Below are 20278 nucleotides of genomic sequence, written 5' to 3'. Positions count from 1 at the left end.
TCCCCATCTAGAGCCACATGATCACCTTTAAGAATACACACTTTCAAACCACATTCTCTTAGCTTAGTCACCTGGTCCCTTATTAGAGCATTTAGAGGTGATACAACCAATACAATCGAGTTAGTTTCTGTTGGTCTGAAGCCAGAATCCATAAAATCTGTGAAGGGTACCATAAGTTGGCAAACTAATGACTTACCAAAACCGGTTGGCAGCACAGCCAGCGCATCCTTTTTCTCCACAATAACAATCCTTAGGATCTACATTTGTTTCTCTTTAAGCATAATATTTTCTCTTCCAATTACTTGTACAGGGTGTCCAGTGACAAAGTTGCTCAAAAAATAGGAAAATAGGAATTTCAGGATTGAAAAGATAGGAAAAAATAGGAAACTTTGTCTAAAAAATAGGAGAAAAATAGGAGAATCAATAGTACTGTGATGGACAAAGATAGCCTCCCTTCACCCCATCAGCTATCCCAATCCACCACTTTAGTCCACAACAATGATGAACATATGAAATGCAACAAAAGGAGTATTTCAATATTAAATGTGTCTCTCATACTGGTCTAAACATAAACAAATCAGTTTTTTTAATATCAGATTATTTGATGGTACAGAAATTAAAGGGCAAGCGACTCCTTTACAGAGTTGTATGTTTTCATAGAAACATGAAGAACACTTGTGATTCTGTAAACCATCAATTGAATTTCCTAGTCTTAACCTACTGGCATCCAAGACCCTGAGCCCAGACCACCCCCTCAAAATATAGACAAAATGGCCACTCGAGTGAGCTCACACACCAGTGTTAAAATATTTCAAGATTTTAATGACTTCCCTTTGTCCTTCTGCTGTAAAACTTCACAGAAATACTATTTATATAATAAAAATTTACTAAATCAACTTTTATCTTACAGATGTGCAAGATGCTTTCTGAAAAAAAATATGAAAATTGGCAAATCCATTCTGTCCAGGTGATCTGTGACGTCATTGTGGGAGCCTGGGGAAAGAAATTTTAATGCCGTATCCCATAAACCAATGCATGCACCAATTCAATCTGTTTTCGAATCATGGCGGTTGGTCGGCCACCATGCGCAAAGGTTTGCGACATAGAAATCGTTCCATGGAAGAGAGATATTTATTCTAAATGAGACTGAAAGTGAAAGGTCAAAAGCTTACTTACTAGGATGTCTTCTGTGAGTCAAATCCTCGTATAATTCTTTCGGATTTTGTCAGCGCTCGATTCTTTCCCGTGGGAGAGTGTTGCATTTACACGTACATTGAATCAGTGAGTACATTTTGACGACGTACTCAGTTTTATTCTGCGGTGGAAGTGTTGTTAACAGATCTAAACAAGCTAGCTGTCCGGCTCTGAGGAGAGTCGGACCTTTCAGGATTGGATATCTTTCCTCGGGATTTCCATGGACGTGCAAACTTGGTGGGTAAGTTGCCTGTGGGCCTCCATCGGCTGCTCGCTTTAAGAGTGGAATTTTTAGTAGCAGCTCTTTCAACTGGCTGAATTTTGACTCTCTTTGACGCATCAGTCCTACCATAATCCGGTATGGTGGTTTGTCATTAGCCAGGATACATTGCTCTGTTCATTTACCACTCGATTTCTGGTTGACGTCTGCTTCAATGATAGAACTCTGCGTAGCCAAGTGCCTGCGAATCTTCCTCTCCATCTTTTTTTGTGACTTGACATCTAGAACTATGGAATCTTCAGTAATTTCCAAACCAAAAACGTCAGAGGCTTTCATAACTATGCAGGAGTTTTAGTGTACCGGTAGCCCTCTTTTTATTTCTAAATATCCTAAAAAGGGTGCAAACTTGTGAAAGACGTGCACATTATTTCCTAATTTTAAAAGTACTTTGACGATTTTTGAAAATGGCACTTTATGCTTTGGTTTTTGTTATTCATATTGTGTAATTCTAGGAAAAATCCATAACCACCCTACAGATCCCTACCTCCACTGTTTCAAGGAAAGCAAAGCTAGAGAAAAAATTTTGGTGCCTTGATGGGTTTTTTCCTGTACGATACAATCACTGTCAGTGTAAACTAGTTTGAAAAAGCACATTTTACCTGCTGCAATTTTTGCAATTCACAAACATAGCGTTTCAGCTGATAGAACGCCAAGGTGAGCAGTACCAGGGTAGTACTCAGAAAGGGGTGTACCATTCAAATTTTTATGCCCAGTGTTCCCAAGATTTTGTTTGGCAAACTCTCTGTGCTTTTCTTTGGTGGGGGCTTTTCCACACAGTTCAGTCTCGATTTTTTTTCTGGCAACTCTCTGCATTTGAAACTGTCCAAAATGGTTCTGGACAGATGACCTTCATGTTGCCCAGTTAGATGTGGTGCTCTGGGGCTTCTGGGATTGGATAAGTGGATTTGGCGGATGAACTGCCAGTAGATAATCTCCTCTCCTTACCATCCCCCACATGTTCATCTAATAATTTTTAATTTCTTGCCCAGTCAGTGGGTGTTAAATTGTTTTTAGCTCTTTTTTTTTTTTTTTTTTAACTTTATTTATGCAGGGTGGCCCATTCAGCACAGTGGCTGGTATCCAAAGGGGCTCTGCTAAATACAATTTCTAAAAATATAAAACGTCTAATAGTATAAAATAGTTATAAAAATAGAGTTAAAAAAAAACTAACATCTAGTAGTTGAAATAGTTATATAAAAAGAGTTTAAAAAATTGAAACGAGTTACAAGCATGAACTGGTAGGGAAAAAAATAGATATCATAAATTAGGTGCTATAAATAAAATGGGCTTTGACAAGATTTTTAAAAGAGGAGAGTGATACAGCTTGTTGGATTTTACAAGGTAGTGAATTAAAAAGGGCTGTGCCAGAAAATCTAAAAGTACATTTGCCAAGGCTAAGTTTGGGTTTGGGTAGATGGAGGTCAGCCTTCCTTCGAGTGTTGTAACCATGTACATTGTAGTTCCTAATGAAATAGTTACTTAAATACTGAGGAACTAAGTTATGCAAACATTTAAAAACTAAAACACATTTGTGGATTTTACGGTTCGTTTCTAAGTCAGTCCACCCTAAAACATTAAAAGTATCTCTAGAAGAGTCACGCTTGAGAATGATACGGGCAGCACGGTTTTGCAACCACTGCAGACTTTTGCTGGAGCCAACAGATAGTTCACCCCAAGCAGTGTCAGTATAACTTAAGATTGGCTCAATAAGGGTATTGTAGACACACTTCGCTGCTTTAAGAGTGAGGCAAGATCGTATGCGTGCTAGAAGTCCTAGACGCTTATTAACTTTTTTACAAGTAGTGTCTATATGCTCTTTCCAGTGAAGCTGTTCATCGAGCATAGTCCCAAGGTAAGTGAACTTTGTCACTCTCTCTATGTCCTTGCTTTGAATCTGCAGGACAAAGTCTGAGGTGGTTTGCAGCAGTTGTCTTGTTCCAAAGAGTAACCCTTTGGTTTTGCTCTGGTTTAGTGTTAGCTTACTGTTCACCAACCACTGCTCAACACGGTTGAGGTCTTCTTGTAAATTTTCCCTGATGTTGCTAACCTCAGATCCAGAATAATAGATAACAGTGTCATCCACATACATGCTAATCGACGAGTGCAGTAAACATTGAGGCAAATCGTTTATGTATATCACAAATAATAGAGGCCCCAACAAGGAACCCTGAGGAACACCGAAGTCGAGAGGAAGGCTGGATGATAACTCCTTTCCATATTGAACTCGCTGCGAGCTGGTGGTGAGAGACTGTGCCCTCTAACTCCATAGTGCTCTAGCTTGTGAAGGAGACATTTGTGGTCAACAAGATCAAAAGCCTTTTTTAAGTCAATAAAGGCAGCGCCAGTCAACTGTTGTTTGTCCATGTGTTCTAATATATGATCAACCAAGTGGACAACCGTGGTTTCGGTTTCTTTAAGTTGTTTGTAAAAAGCTTGACCACATTTCTCGTTGGCTCATAGTCATCATTCCCCAACCAAAGGGCACCAGTTAAAACTGTACTTAGTAAATTGTGAGGCTCAGTTAGTTTCACCCCTTACACTGGTTTCTCCTGTCCAATGACGAGACCATTTTAGCCAAGGAAAGCCATCAGTGTAATCCATTAGAATCAGACAATTATTATTGGCTGTATTGATTACACTCTAAGTACCAGGTTGGGTAGGAAACAATGAAATGTACTTTTCAATGTTAACATGACCTAAACACACTTCTCCAAATTCATTGAATTCTAGTAAGACCAATTTGTTTCAGTAATTCTTGGCGGGTGTCATTCAGATGACCAAAAATCTCATCCTTACTTAAAATTGGATTGATGCCAATGGGCCCTTCCAAATTTTTCCCCCACTTGTTTCTCAGTACATTTTGTGTTTCTTTTTGTCCAATCGTAAGTGACCTCACAATTCCACAAGAAAATTCCATAAATGCCGAGTGCTGTTTCCTAAAAACACAAGGCATAACAACATCCTTGAAAAAAGAACCATGGTCAATTTCGAGGAGCTAGTCACAAGAATAAGGTTTGTTCTTTTGAACTTTTTCAGTTAACACTGGCCTCTGATTATAGAAACCAGTGCTTGGTGAGGGCTCTGGACAAAACAGCGCTTGAAGTTCTGGGTAGTGCAGGGACAGTTCATTTCTGAACGCATAATTTGCTGTGAAAATCGCGAGTTCCAACAGTTCCATGCTGTACAAAGTTGACGGGTGACACAATTTTGGCAATCCTTGGTAAAACTAAATCCACAAGTTCTTCATCGTTCAGACAGTTCAGCAGCTCGCTGACCCTGTGCTTCCTTGAATAAGGATTACTCTCGTCTAGAAATTTTTCTGCGCATTGTCTAAATGAAACCTGTTTCCGGGAGGTTGGCAAGCTACCCGGTTTGTGCTCCAGATAAAGACGAAGATGTTCGTTTAAACTCTTTGTTTTTGTAAAATTTACCAGTTTTGCAATGGGCAATGAAGACGAATTACTGACTCGGTGTTAAGCACATTTTCCTTAGCTCGACAAGACATCCAAACAAACAATAAAAAGCCATAATAAAAACAATTAGCCGGCAAAAGAAACAATACTTAAGTACTTTAAATGTTGGATGTCGCCGCGTCAAAATGCCCGCAAGAATTGTGCCACCCGCGACAATGGAACTGACTTCGAGAGAGCAACGAAGGCTCCATCAAAACTTCTTTAAAATCAGCACATAAAAAATACAATTAAGACAAACACACCATTCCCAAAAACCAATAACAGCTTTACTACGAGTAACATTTACTGTTGATAAAGCCAATGTCCAGTACATAACAAAGAAATAAACAAGCTAACTTCATACAACGCAGGAGTACATTGAGCTTACGTTTGGATTGTCTGCAACGCTCGTCGCCAAAAGTTGTCAAAGCATTCAACAACGCAGAGTTTCTCTTCTTGGCAATAACTGCATTGTACAAGCTACCCAGTGACAAGTCTTCTCACTCGTTGATGGCGAAGTATTTTTAAAACATCCAGCTCACATCACGCCGACTAGCCGCCATGATTCGAAAACAGATTAAATTGGTGCACGCATTTGTTTATGGGATGCGGCATTAAAATTCCTTTCCCCAGGCCCCCGCAATGACGTCACAGATCACCTGGGTATGGCATCCTTTGCAGAGTTATGTACAGTGCCCATTGGCTTTCGGAGAAATTTAAAATAGAAGAACACACTTTTTACCCTCATGTAATCAGGATTTTGCATAAAAAAGGCTGTTATGAAATCCTAGGTGAATTTGGAACAGGTCATCTCTCCAAGAAGAAATAAATCTTTAGCTTTTGAGCGCGATTCAATTTTGAATTTGCCCGCCATTGCTGACATCACGATACGTCATAAGACGCAACTTCACAAACATTTGCGAGTCAAGACCAACAAACTTGATATAATGCTTCAATTTTAGTTCCACAATGAATTGAGAATACATCGGCAATGCAAATTCATTCAGTTGTCTTGACTATAAGCAATAAATGTAACTGAACAATGAAGTAAATCTGTCATGTTCATCTACGAACAATGCTCAACAAGTGAAGCACTACGCAGTGAGCATGCAATCATTTTCACGAAGAGACTACACTGATAAAAATAGCAAGGATATATACAATAAAGGAAAAGTTCTGCCTCTTTAGTTCTACAAAGTTTAGCCGTGCCACTCAGCAAAGCAAGACCTTTCACCCCGCATTTGGCAACACAAAGGAACACCACATTGTTCACATGTGTAGGATGTTTCGAAGGTGTGGCCTTGGCCTTCCTTGCGCTTTCTCCCAGCCTTCGCACACATGGCACAAGCTCTTTTCCAGCCTTCTAATTTTCCCAGAAAGTGTCCTCGCAAATTTTACTCTGTTGTAAAGGTGGACACAGCACGCTTTCCAGAGTTTGAGGGTCGTTTGTATCCATTGTATCCGGCGATAAGAAGCTTGGCGAGTTCGCGATGAAAGTCTAACTGGCGTCGCTCCTTTTTGCCAGTTAGTTTTTCAAGGATAAAACCATTCACCATGGACAAATTGAGAAAGAACCAGAACAGGTATTTCCACCACTTTCGAGAAGTTGTTCCAGGTGGATAATAACTTCCGTATTGGTCATTGACATCGACCCCATTCATCCCAGAGTTGTACACAACAACGACATTGGGTTTTTTCATCGATTCAGCGGGCACAACTCACTTTCTCCGGCCCTGAACAACCTGCTGCACTGCGTGTATTTCGGGCTCAGGAGGCATATTTGTCAACAGTAAAGAGACAACAAGTTTATCTCTCCACATTGTTGCGACCAAATTTCCACTTTGACGGGTTCTTACTTTGCCTGGAACGAGTTTCATCTGCTTGAAGTCTGCAGGGAAGTCTTTCCTGTTTTGGCGCACGGTACCACAAGCATAAGTGTTTCGCGATTGCAAGTCTCGCATCAAATCTGCCGAAGTAAAGAAATTATCAAAGAAAAAATGTCTGTTGTTGTCTAAATAGGGCTCACCAAGAGTCCAAACAACATAATAGCCTAAACCTTTTCGTCTAAACAAGTCACTGTTTGTACGGTTCTTGCCCAAGTAGACTTGGAAGCGAGGAACATAATACGTGTCAGCATCTGCGAGTAGCCAAACTTTGATCCCAAATTTATCTGGCTTCATGGGCATATACTGCTTGAAAGACAGCCTACCATTGAACTTCACAAGCCCCTCGTCCACGGTGATGTTTTTGCCGGGTGCGTAGGCTTCAGAAAACTTCTGTTCTAACAGAGTGACTAGCAGGCGAACTTTGCACAGCAGATCTGCTCGGTCCTCGGTGTTTGGGTTGGCAAGATGGAAGTACTTTCCCAGAGTTGTAAAACGCTGCTTGGGGGTAGTTTTTTAAAGCCCTCGACTCCAATAAATTGATCACAATCCCAGTACATTGCCAGCTGTGGAAGTTCGTGGATTCCAATCAAAATATTGAGGCCAAGATATGCTGAAATTTCCTCTCGATTGGTTACAAACGTTGCATCGCCCTTTGAACGGCCAAGGAATTCATCGTTGATGAAAAGGTTGAAGAAATCTTTGGCCATCACATTGTCCCCAAGATTTCTGGATGGGTGATGGCGAACAGAGAACTCTTCTACATTGACTTCACTCAATGTATTTGACCACCAAAGTGGATTTGGCGGTGTGTCCTCCGAATCTGCGTTACTAACAGTTTCCTCGTCACTGCTTTCACCGCTTTCCTCATCGCCATCATCAGCAAAAACCTCAACATCGGAATTACTTGCACTTTCCTGAGGTTGTTGGTCAATGAGAGCGTCAATCTCTTCATCCACATCGCGAAGTGATCCTTGCTCTCGCTGTCTTTGGCGATCGACTGTAAAACCGGCAAAGAAATCTTCTTCATCAGATGAAGCTGGAAATTCATCAGATCCACCAGAAGCCATGTTCAGAAGTAAATTGTTGTTTTAAAAAATTTGTGAAAAATCGTAAACAGAACATATTCTTGCGAGTTTGGTTTCAAATGAAAGCTAATTTATTCATGTCACGTTTCACCGCATTTCAATTCTCAGGGTAGTATAGTTTCTTAGCTACAGCCAATCAAAGTGTGCCATGTCTGACAGGGTGCATGAGGGCGCATTGGAATTTTGGAGGGATTATATTTCTGGGCGCATGAGGGCGCAACGGATGTCAATGGGTTAACAGTAACAGCTTCATTCAGTTAAGAAACAAAGTTCTCTTTTCATAACTTCAGAATTAAACAAGCAGAAAAGGGTAAACACAACAAATCGTTAGTGAACACATGCTGTTCTAAAACTTCCACTCTGTTCTGGCAAATGTAAGTCACTGCGACTTGAGACGCCTGCACTGGGTTGACTCTGTACAAACAACTTTCCTTGAGATTCATCAATGGATGGTTTAACAGCTTGAACATGCTTTGCTTTCTTGGCATGTTGCAATATCTGTGATTTTCCAGAGTTGTCACAAAGAAACACATTATCACAAAACTGGCAGTATGCATGAAAGTCATCAAGTCCTTTACGACACCAGGAGCTCAGTTTTTGACCATTGGAATCAATAGCAGAAAGCCACACATTGTTGAACTTTGTTCTGCCGCCAGGCATTTTTCAAACGAAGCAGTTATAATTCAGCAATTTTTTCACTTGTGTGGAGTAATCCTGCAGTTTTTGAAATAAAAATTATGTTAGTCCTACATGGGAACACAATACCTATCTAAAATTTATATATTTGGTACCAAATTACTTAAAATACTAACTAAAACAAAAATGCTCAGGTAAAGAATATTTGCAGGGGTGGCAAATGCAACCATTTTGAGTCTTGCACCCTCAGCCACCTCTCTGCAGACAGAATCAGCAGCGCATAAATAAGAAGTTAGGTAGAAATGCATCAACGTGCATATATAGAATATTTAAAGACACTTACCATTTATATATAACATCAGCTTGATGATGCGAGCATCTCCAAGATTCAAAGATCATTCAGGTCTGTACAACTTGTAAGCCAACCTCAATGCATTTCCAATAGGTTTATGCAGAATAGTATTATGTTGGGTGCCACATGCACTATTTTACTAGATTTGATAGAATGTATGCAGTAGAAAACCATATAACAATTAATTAAAGAAACAATATTTCAAAATATTTAACAGAAGCCCAACAAGCAACAGAGGTAAAAAAAACATTTTATATCTATTTTTGTTAATTTAGAACATCCAAGTCATTCTGATGCCAGCTTTGCACCAAATCTCTTTCTAAGAGCATATAAAAAGTATGATTCCATTTTTAATTTTGTAACGCATTTTGGCTTCTAACTATAAAAGAATTGCGATAAAATATTTCTAAGCATATTGAGAAAGTTAAAAATTTTGTTAAAAAATGACGATGTTTCAACGTTGAGCTAATGTCATTATCAAGTCAAAATGATAGTTGATAAAAACAAATGTATAAATAGGCAGTAAAACGTCGTCGTTTTTTAACAAAATTTTTAACTTTCTTAATATGCTTAGAAATATTTCGGCTTCACCAGCAAAAAATAGGAAAAATAGGAGGTTTCATCTAAAAAATAGGAGAAAATAGGAATATGCTAAAAGAATAGGAAAAAATTGGAACTGGACACCACAAGTTGTAGAGTGAAATTTACACGTTGTTCTACATCGGACTCCGACGACAAGGAAGTCACTGAACTCGCCATGGTTATTTCTGGGTTGGGGCTGCTGACCAAAAATATTATGTTGATCTGCGTCAAAAGGATGCGCAATGCATGGTAGGCATGCACAATTCAACCGGAAGTCCAGTATTTTCGGACTTCAAATTGCGTCTTTCCAGGGTCTTTTGCTCCTGACCGCTGGTGAAAGGGAACAAATACACTCGGTATGAGGGTGGCATTCATCCTCGATATCGTGAGCATATTCCTTTGAGAAAACAATAAAATCGTAAACAAACGTGAATCTCGTGACTTTTTTTGGAGTGGGAAATATTTTACTGTAACATGTCAGAAACAAGCTGTTCTGTGTGTGGGTTTAGAGGTACTGAGCTGAGGAAGATAGCTGGAATGGACAAAATATGCTCACGATGTTGCTGGAAGTGAGAACACAGGTGCCTCATTAGAGGATGTACAACACCAGCTTCGAAGGTGAAACTTAGGAATATTCCAGGAAGGCTGGTGCAGGCAACAGAAATTGTAAGGGGCACCTTTTTTTTCATAATTTAGAATACCACCAGAATTAAAACAGTGCTGTAAGTCGTGTTTTACTAAGCTCCCAAAGGAACTGCAGAATTTGCAATTAACTCACCAATAAGAAAGGGCGGCCAACTGTAAATTACAAAGAGGCATCAGCGAAAACTAAGAAGAGAATTCAAAGGAAGGCGATGGAATTATTAAACAATGCCCTGAGTAATCTCCAAGACAAATGCAATGAAATCTCTGGAGGTTGTGGTGAGCAGCTACTAAACACCATCTTCCCAGCTGTGAACCTTCCAAGTGTACAAGCAACTTGTGAGGTAAAAGCCAAAATGCCATTGCTAAGTCTAAGCTACCCCCTTGAATGATAGTACTACAGCAGCCCACGGGGGACGTGCTGCATTTTTAATAATTTCTGCTGTAAATTTAAAAGTTGCTGCAATTTTAAATAATTTCTACAAACAAATAAAACTTGCTCCATAATAAAGATACTTGCTGCAATTGCTTTTAATATGCTGCAAATTGAAAAAATGTTGCAGCAAATATAAAAAGTTTGCAAAATTAAAAGTTGCTGCAGAAATAAAGGTTGCTGTAAAAATAGAAGCTGCTGCAAAATGAAATGTTGCTGCAAATAGAAAGAAGTTGCTGCAGATAAAAAAAAAGTTGCTACAGAAATAAAGTAAAAATGAAATACACACGCATCATGGCTGGGGAGGTTTAGACCGATCCACGTTTTCATGGAGCCATATTGTTTCCCTTTGATTTTGAAAATGTTCTCCTCTTGTGGGGAAAACTGTCCACTTGAGGCCAAATATTGTGACAAATGCGGGGATCATCTAAGGCAGAATGTCACTGAGTGGGAAGCTAGTGTCAATGAAGGCTCAAAGAAACATGAAAGTCGCAGCAGTGCTAGTGCCACTGGAAGTGGCGGTGGAGCGTCTGGGTTGTTAACCTTCGCCCAGTTTCAAGCCCGAAAGGAAGAGGACAGATCGAAGCACTTTAGGAAGAAATCTGGAAAGAAAATGAAGCTCGATTGTAAAGGTAACATAGATTGTCAGACCAAGATAAACATTGGTGTAATGATTATGAAACATGGTCGCCTTTCGATTAAGAGGGGTTATACACTTCCGATAAATGTTACACCAAATATAACTTCCGAAGACCCTATAGAAAAAGCTGTCGAGAAGCATAGCGGTTTTCATAAAGCTGTTATCCAAAGTGACAAGAAGGCATTTCATCAGGTACCGTGCGCTGATAAAAATAAAGTGGGTACCCTACCTGGTTTCAATGAGCCTTTCACCCTTAAGAGGTACAAAGAAGAAATAGATAAACCTTATTCAAGGGTCATGTTCTATTTGTGTTCATCATCTGACTACTTTGATAGTGTTCTTGGTGATTTTGACTTGGATTTAGACAGTGGTGAATCCAGTGAGAAGGCAAGAGAGTTTCCACCTATTCCAAGTAATAGCAACGGCAACAACAACAGCATGCAAAACCAAGCCCAAATAAACTTTGTAAAATCAAGTGCAACTTCACCTTCACCTGGTCAAGAGCAAGGTGAAAACAGAATGGCGTGTTCGACACTGTTGACAACAGAGGCATCTGATGAAAATAAAGAAAAAGAGCAACAAAGACTGATAAGCTGCCCTATTTGCGTTTCACTACATCCTGTTGAACAGATCAAGGAACATGCTGATAACTGCTCAATGTGGTTACTAGATGATACCAACGATCAATGTGACATCCCTGATGCTTCACCGACACTGTTGTAATGCTGAGCCTGCAACGGCACAAGAATTAACTGGCTACCAGCAAAAGAAAGTCCTCAAGTAACAAATTGCAACCCTGTCTGCACAGTTGTTATCAACAGATGTAAAATGCCTAACCATAAGAAGGAAGTTTATGTGGCCAGATTTCAAATCGGCTATGTCAACCAAGATCCAACCTAAGTCAACACTGAAAGTTGCTTTTTTCAGGGGAGCCAGCTGTATATGATGGAGGTCCAAGGAGAGAGTTATTTTCAGGTAAATGACTGCAGTCTTCTTTTCTTGTAATAGTTATGGGCATCTGGCACTCAGTGTAGTCAGTGTATGTGGTGGGTCTCTTATCTAGTTCCCTGGAAGATGAGATGTACTCATTTAGATCACATATTGTAATTGGAGCCTTTGGCCTTCTTAATCTATTTATTAAAGTGCAACAGAATTGGTCCGCAGTTGTTATGCGAATTGGTCAGCAGTTGTTATGCTGTCATGGCGGATTTCTACTTTGTCCCAAAAATGTTTTGGTTTTTATCAATTTACTAGTTCTTCACTTTATTATTTAGAATGGTATAAGTTTAAATTGACAACCTTTATCTATGGTGATTGAGCAAGTGGCGCTGAAAGCTGCAATCAAGTCGGCATTGGATGATATGTTTGATACCAAGCTAGCCTCGTTGCTAGATACAAAGCTTGAACCCTTACGGTCTTCTATGGATTTCATCTTGAATGGCTTTGACGAAATGAAAAAGAAAATAGCTGCTCTGGAAAATACAAACGCCGAATTAGCTAAGGAAAATCAGTTTCTCAGGCAAGAGAACTCCTGCGTGTCAAATGGTCTCAACCAAATGAAGTCAGCACATGATGAACAAGAACAATACATAAGGCATGATTGCCTGGAAATCAGAGGAGTTCCCACTTCTTCAGGTGAAGATACAAATGAAATTGTTAAAAAAAGTTGGCTCAATCTTTGATGTTTGTATCGAAGATAAAGATATCTCAATATCACACAGAATTAAAAGTGACAGTGCGATTTCTCGCATAATCGCTAAATTCACTTGTAGTCATGTGAGGGATGACCTTTACAAAGCAAGATCCAAGTTGAAGAATTTAACCATTGATGACATTGGTCTGGGCAGACAAGGAGAAAACAAGATCTTTATTCAAGAAAGCTTAACTCCATCTAGAAGGGAACTTTTCCATAAATCTAACGAATTCAAGAAGAAATTTGGGTTTTGATATATCTGGGCCTTTTATGGAAACATTTTTCTTCGTAACGATGATGCCAGTCCTGCAGTTGAAATTTGTTCCTTCAAAGACCTGGCTAAACTGGAAGCAAAACTAAAGCCATCTCTATCGACTGGAATGGAGGAATGTTTAACAGTCACTCAGATTTCAAGTGCAGATTCAAATGGAACAGATACAGGATGACTTTCACTGAATGGCTGGTATAAATTGTGAAGATCTACCTCGCCTTCAAGTGATTTCAGAGCTAAATAACATTCCTCAACTTACAGCTTCCAATCCTGATACAAATATACCTTCTAAGGTAAATTTTGATTATTACTCTGTTAACGATGTTTGCAACTGTGCTGATATTCAAAATTCATATCCATTAACATCATTCTCTGTTTTAAATTGTAATATAAGAAGCCTAAATGCTAATTTTGATCACTTAACCCAAATGTTGGCTGACTTGAGCTTACTGTTGACTCTGTTTCGTCTCACTGAAACTTGGATTAATAATTATACTGATCAGGCAATAGTTCATCATCTTCTGGCTAGACATTTATTTCCCAACCAACTAGCCTAAAGGCAGGGGGGGGGGGGGGTTGGAGCATTTATTTGTAATGAAATCAATTTCCATGTAAGGGCTGATTTGAGCTCAAGTATTGATGAATGTGAAATTCTTTGGGTAGAAATTGTAAATAATTCTAGTAAAAATATTCTTTGTGGCATTTTCTACAGACATCCAAATTCAAATTTAAAAACATTTTTGAGTAAGCAATTTTCATGTATTGATATTATAAATGGAGAAGGAAAACTCTGCTCTATTAGGCGACTTCAATGTTAATCTTCTGAATTTTGAAACCCATAAACCTACTGAGGAGTTTATAAATACTATGAGTACCAATTTTTATGGACGTTATATCATTAAGCCAACTACAATAACTTGCCATACTGCAACTTTAATTGACAATATTTTCTTTAATTCCCTTGATTTTCTTACTATTAGTGGTAATGTAATTTATGACCTTAGTGACCATTTACCCAACTGTTTAATTGTAAATGAAATTACTATGTTACCTGACTCAAAAGATAAAATCTACAAACAAGATTTTTCCAACATTAATGAAGAACTTGTTCTGAATTACTTTGCATCAATCCAGTGGCTAGATGTATTTGGTGAATCTCAGAATGTCAATCAGCTATTTGAGGTTTTCTTTTCTAAGTGCTGTGAAATTGTAAATAAACACTTTCCATTACAAAAACTCTCCTGTAGGGAGGTGAAATTCAATTCTAAACCTTGGATAACTAAGGCACTTAGAAAGTCTATGAGTTATAAGAATACTTTATACAGACAATTTATTAGAACTAAATCTACTACTAGTCACTACAAATATAAAATCTATAGAAACAAACTTACAGGTTTACTACGACTTAGCAAAAAGCTTCACTACCACAATTATCTTTTAGCAAATCAGAGCAATGTCAAAAATGTGTGGAAAGGTATAAGGCAACTTGTTACTCTTAAGCCAAAAGAATTCTTCAAGTCCAAAAGGATTGTTAAAGACAATCAAGTGATTACTGATACTGAAGCAATAGCAAGTGAATTTAATAACTATTTTGCAACTATTGGCTGGAGATTAGCAGCTCAAATTCCCATTTGTGGAGCTTATACACATAAAGTTTATCTTGATACTCCCAGTAGATCAAGTTTCTTTCTTTTACCAGTTACTAATTTATTTTGACATCATAGAAATTATAAATAATTTGAATCCTAATAAGTCAACTGGACCTTTTAGTATTCCAGTAGTCCTCTTGAAAGTTTTAAAGAACTGTATTTCTTGCCCTCTTGAATCCTTTATAATTGTTTTTTTACATCAGGCAATGTTCCTGATCATTTTAAAGTTGCAAAAGTTATTCCAGTCTACAAAAAAGGCTCACCTCTCGTGGTAACAAACTATTGTCCTATCTCATTGTTATCTATATTTAATAAGATTCTTGAGAGATTGATGTATAACAGATTAATTAAGTACTTTGAGAAATCTTCTACTATTTTTGACCAACAATTTGGATTTCGCTTGTCATTCCACATTTCATGCCCTTATTCTTATGATAGATAAAATCCAAAAGGCTATTGACACTAAGAATTATTCATGTGGTATCTTCATAGATTTGGGTAAGGCCTTTGATACTGTGGATCACCATGTCCAACTTGATAAGTTGGAATACTATGGTATTAGAGGCATTGCACATGAACGGTTTTCTTCCTACTTATCTCATAGGAGCCAGTTTGTTTCACTAGGCCATGTGGAATCTGGTGCACAGCAAATTCCATGTGGAGTACCACAGGGTTCAGTTTTGATACCCTTATTATTTTTGTTATATGCAAATGATTTGCATAAATGTTCCAGTGTATTAGATTTCCATCTGCAGATGACACCAAGATTGGTGTTGGTAAATTGAGAAAGCATTGTAGCGGGGTTAGGTTGACATTGATTTGGTGTAAACTATTGAACCATTGAAGAGACTCATCACCTAATTTCAAGAGAGATTGACAATCAAAGAATGCATGTTCAATAGAGTCATTTTCATCCCACAGAACACATTTGGCACAGTCAGTTATTCCAAATCGATTAAGTTCTTTATTAGTGACTAGTATTCTGTGCAACAACTTGAAATAGAATTGTCTTAACTTATTATCCTGAGTGATTTTATAATTGTTTTGGATACAGTTCACCCAATTGTCAGCAACTTCAGGACAATTTTTCTGCCATGATTTAATAGCAGTAGGTTCTGTTTTGATTTCCTCTACAAAAAGTTTATAAAACTGCTTGCAGAAAGTTTTCTTTGAATTAAGAGTGATATCTTTAGATAGTTGGAAATCGAAGTTTTCGAAAATGAATTCAGATCCCCAAGGTCCATATGAACTGATGTGTAACTTTTGAGATAAGCGGGAATAGCTGAGGTGATGTGGTAGTATTGCAGAAAGTTAACTTTGATGTTATATTTATCGCTGAATTCTTGTGGTGAAAGATAATTACCTTGATTGTTCAGCAAGTCTTGCACAAAAAGAACATTACTATCCCACCACGCCTTGCAAAAGACTGATTTGTTTTCTATAGTTATATCTCGGTTGTTCCACAAAATGAATTTGCGTTTCAAGGGATCTTCGTAATTGCTACGCGGTTCTTGAAAGTGATCAAGGAGTTCTCGATAAAAGAGACGGATTTTTCTGTCTAAATTCTTGACACTGTAATTACAGTTTAGAAGAAAAAGGAGCCTGCCATGTTTATCAAAGTAGTAATTTGGGATTGCCGTCCAGGTGTCATGAGTGTTATTTAAGAGTCTACTTATCCAACTGAGACGTAGCGCTTTTATAGCAGTCCTGAAGCAGGGAAAGCTTAGCCCACCCTTAGATAAGGGGCGGAACAGAACCTGTCGCTTGATCTTATCTCTCTTATTCTTCTATAGAAAAGCAAACAGTTTACTTTGGGTTTGTTGTATCGCTATTTCTGGGACAGAAAGCATGGAGGCAGTATAGATTAGCTGAGACAGACCTAAAGATTTTGCTAGCATAGTTCTTCGAAAGAGCGTCAGGTCCCGCGACCGCCATATATTACGCTTCATTTCCATTTTCCTTATTTTGACATAAAAATTATTGTTGTTGTTGGCAGCTGCATCGTGGGAAAGGTAAGTTCCAAGGAATTTTATGGGATCTTTTGGACACTGGAATTTTAAAGGCTCTATCTTATTTTTGCTCGAAGCACCAATCCACAAGGCTTTTGTTTTCTTTTTATTTAATTGCAAACCGGACAATACTCCGAATGAATTAACTATATTCATGGCATTTCTAAGTGACATGGTATCTTCAAGAATCAGGGTTGTATCATCCGCAAACTGTGAAATCTTAGCGTTCTGTCCACTTGGGAGTTCGATGCCCCGGCAGAGTTGGTTTTGGTGTATTTTGAGGGCTAGCATTCAACCGCTAACACAAACAAAAGAGGACTCAGGGAACACCCTTGACGGACACCTTGAGAGACTTTGAAGTAATTAGTCATGAAACCCGCATTCATCATGCCACTTTCAACATTATTATAAAGAATGGACATCCATTTTGTAATATTTGGACCAAAGTTGTATAATTCAATACACTTGTGGATAAAATTCTATTCAATGGTGTCGAAGGCTTTACAAAAATCAATAAAAAGTAGGATGCCTGGGAGTTTTTTAGCCTCTGTATATTCCATGATATCATTTAAAAGCCGAACATTTTGGCCAATGAATCTACCTTTAATGAAGCCTGTTTGATCAGAGTGTATAATCGAAGACAGTATTGACTGAATTCTTTGGCAAATTGCTTTTGCCAAGATTTTGTAATCAACGTTTAAGAGAGTTAGCGGTCGCCAATTGGACAGCTCAATAAGGCAGGAGTCGTCTTTTGGTATCAAACAGATAACGCCATGCCTTTGAGATATTCACAATTGTCCTTTGGTAAAAGCTTCATTATATGAATTAAGGAGATGTGTGCCAATTAGGTCGAAGAATGTTTCGTAAAATTCTTTGGAAAAGCCATCCTCCCCAGGGGATTTGTTGTTCTGAAAGGATGTTAAGACGTTCTTTAGCTCATCAAGTGTCAGGTCAGATTCAAGAGACACTGATTCCTCAAAAGACAATTTGGGAATGTCTAAGTCCTCAACAAAGGCAAAAAAGTTCTCTCTGAAATTTGTGGAAAGAAAGCCGGATGATTTTGTTTCTAGTAAATCGCTATAAAATAATTCTATTTCTTGGTTGATTTGTTTCATGTCTGAAATAATCTCGCCATTCTCAAGTTTTAACTGTGCAATAACTCTTTTCTCAAAGTTTCGCTTTTCTAAATTGAAAAAATAATTGGTAGGTTTCTCACCTTTTCCAATCCAGTGCGCTTTTGAATGGAACATGGCTTCTTTGCCTTTTTTTCCGTAAATATCTTTGAGTTCTGTCTTGATGGATTCATATTCATCTAACAGTGGTTGGTTGAAGTGGTTTTTTCCATGACATATTTCATTATCAAGGGCATCGAGTTTTCCCTGAAGATAAGTTTCCCTGTTTTTAAATTCCTTGCGTTTTGCTTTCGAGTATGATATGGTTTCAGAGCAAAACTCCATCTTAATAAGCTCCCATAAAAGTTGGTGGCTCTCAACTTCTTGATACTTTGATAAAATTCTCGGTAAACATCCTGTGATAAGCTGAACATAGTTTTCGTCTTCTAATAATTGGTTATTGAATTTCCACATGCCTGGGCTGCAATGAAACGCATCGTTGATTTCTACACTCAAGTAAATGGCCTTGTGGTCTGGAGCAATTGAGGAGTGGATTTCAGCTGTTCTTATGTTTGACTTTAAAGACTGTGCAATGAGAAAAAAGTCAATTCTAGATTTAAGCTTCAGAGATTTTGATTCATATGTAAATGCCTTTTTGGGTTGTAGGACTCGATAAACAACAAGACCTAATTTGTCCATAAAACTAAGAAGAGAATTCCTGTAACTTGTTTCTTGCCATTGTCACCCTCCACGTTTATCTATTGAATGAAGAGTGGTGTTCCAGTCACCAGTGATTATAGTTCTGGACGTGTTTGCTTTAGAGACGATATCTGTACATAAGTTCTGTGTAAACAAAGTTTACTGTTGGGAATCACATGGAGCATAAACGGAAGCTAGAAAAAAATCTTTGTCACCTAGCTTGATTTTTGCAATAACCAATCTACCGTTTGGATCAATAGACAGACCCTCTAAAGAGAACAAAGAGTTTGGCCTCTACAATATGCAAGTACCTTTGGAATGTTTTGTACCGTGTGAGAAAAGTATTTTCCCACCCCATTCTGAAGCCCAAGGGACTTCATCTTCCTTTAACGAATAGGTTTCCTGAAGACAATAGAAATCTGCTTTTTGATTCTTGAGATACAAAAACAATGCCCTTCGCTTCAATGATAAGATTTTGATGAATTTAATAATATTCTACTGAATAAAACCTAACACCTATTCTTAATGCACAATAGCTATGCTAACAAACAACAACAAAGGCTTCAGCCAGAGAAAAACTTAAGGAAAAAAAATAGAAAATGAAAGTACGAAGACGGGCATAAATACTAGTACAGTTTAGAAATATAAATGAGCTACACTTAAGAGACTAACCAGACGACATTCGAATAGTATCCCATGATGCACCTCGTTGAGACTTATATTATCACTGCGTACGTGACATCATCATATGTTCCACGCTCTTGCGAAGAAACCATGGCATGCTTTCACACTTGTTTGGATTCCGTGGCTTATGCTTTCAAGAGTAGCGATTTAGTTTATATTCACTGCGTTTCCAAGGAGAATTTTGCCGTTATGGTGAAGGGTTTTACTTGTGTTTCGTTGGTCTGTTGGGAAGTACATATAAGCTATGTGGAAAGCATGGACGAACGAAGAAGAGCTCTCATCCCTGCAGTTGTTGACAATTCGTTGGCGGATGAATTATTCGCTGAGGTAAGAAGCCCTGTGCTGATACAAATAAGTTCTTCTTGTGATATCACGGTAAGTTCTCAAGATTCTGTGATCTTTTTTTTTAGGCTTGTTAACTGAGACAAGTGATCTCCGGAGTTGCTTTTGTGTTTTAGCTACGCGGCATCGCATCGCTGAGGTGTGCGGTCTTTTGTAAAACAGTAAGCTTAATTTAAATCAGCTAGAAGACATGCTAAAATAATGGTAAAATTCATGACCCTCCTGCTTGTTCCTTTTTTACAGTGTCTTGACCCAAGTGATCTTACAGGAGATGGACTGACGAGATCATTGCTTTGGTCTTTCGAATTAATACCTGCTCCCACCGCTCAGTACGTGAGACCGAGTGTGATAAAAGACTCTCCACTTGACAATCATTTACCACCAGTGGAAATCGACGAATACCACTGTAACTGTTCTACTTCGACAACTTACTGCTTAGTGGCACTGAATTCCGAGACTTTTACCGAATTATTGTCAGATCGTAGTGAAGAGGGTAGCCCTGTAATCAGCAAAGACGAATGTTTTGCTGAAGGGGATGAGCAAGAAGACAACTCTGTTGATCTGGATGATCACCAGTCTGATCCCGATGAGGTGGAGTACTTCTCAGAATCGTTCAATGTTAAAGGGTCATTCTGGG

At 38.4% G+C, this 20278-nt stretch overlaps 1 pseudogene; it reads left to right on the top strand.

Moving 5' to 3' along the window:
- The first annotated feature begins 12165 nt into the window (after positions 1-12165).
- LOC149099150 (uncharacterized) lies at positions 12166-14862 on the top strand (annotated as a pseudogene).
- The last annotated feature ends 5416 nt before the right edge of the window (positions 14863-20278 follow it).

This window comes from Orbicella faveolata, unplaced genomic scaffold (genome assembly GCF_042242905.1).
Source record: "Orbicella faveolata isolate gen_17 unplaced genomic scaffold, um_ofav_v1 contig_46, whole genome shotgun sequence".
Classification (NCBI taxonomy): Eukaryota; Metazoa; Cnidaria; class Anthozoa; order Scleractinia; family Merulinidae; genus Orbicella; species Orbicella faveolata.
This window is presented reverse-complemented; position numbering and strand designations above follow the sequence as displayed.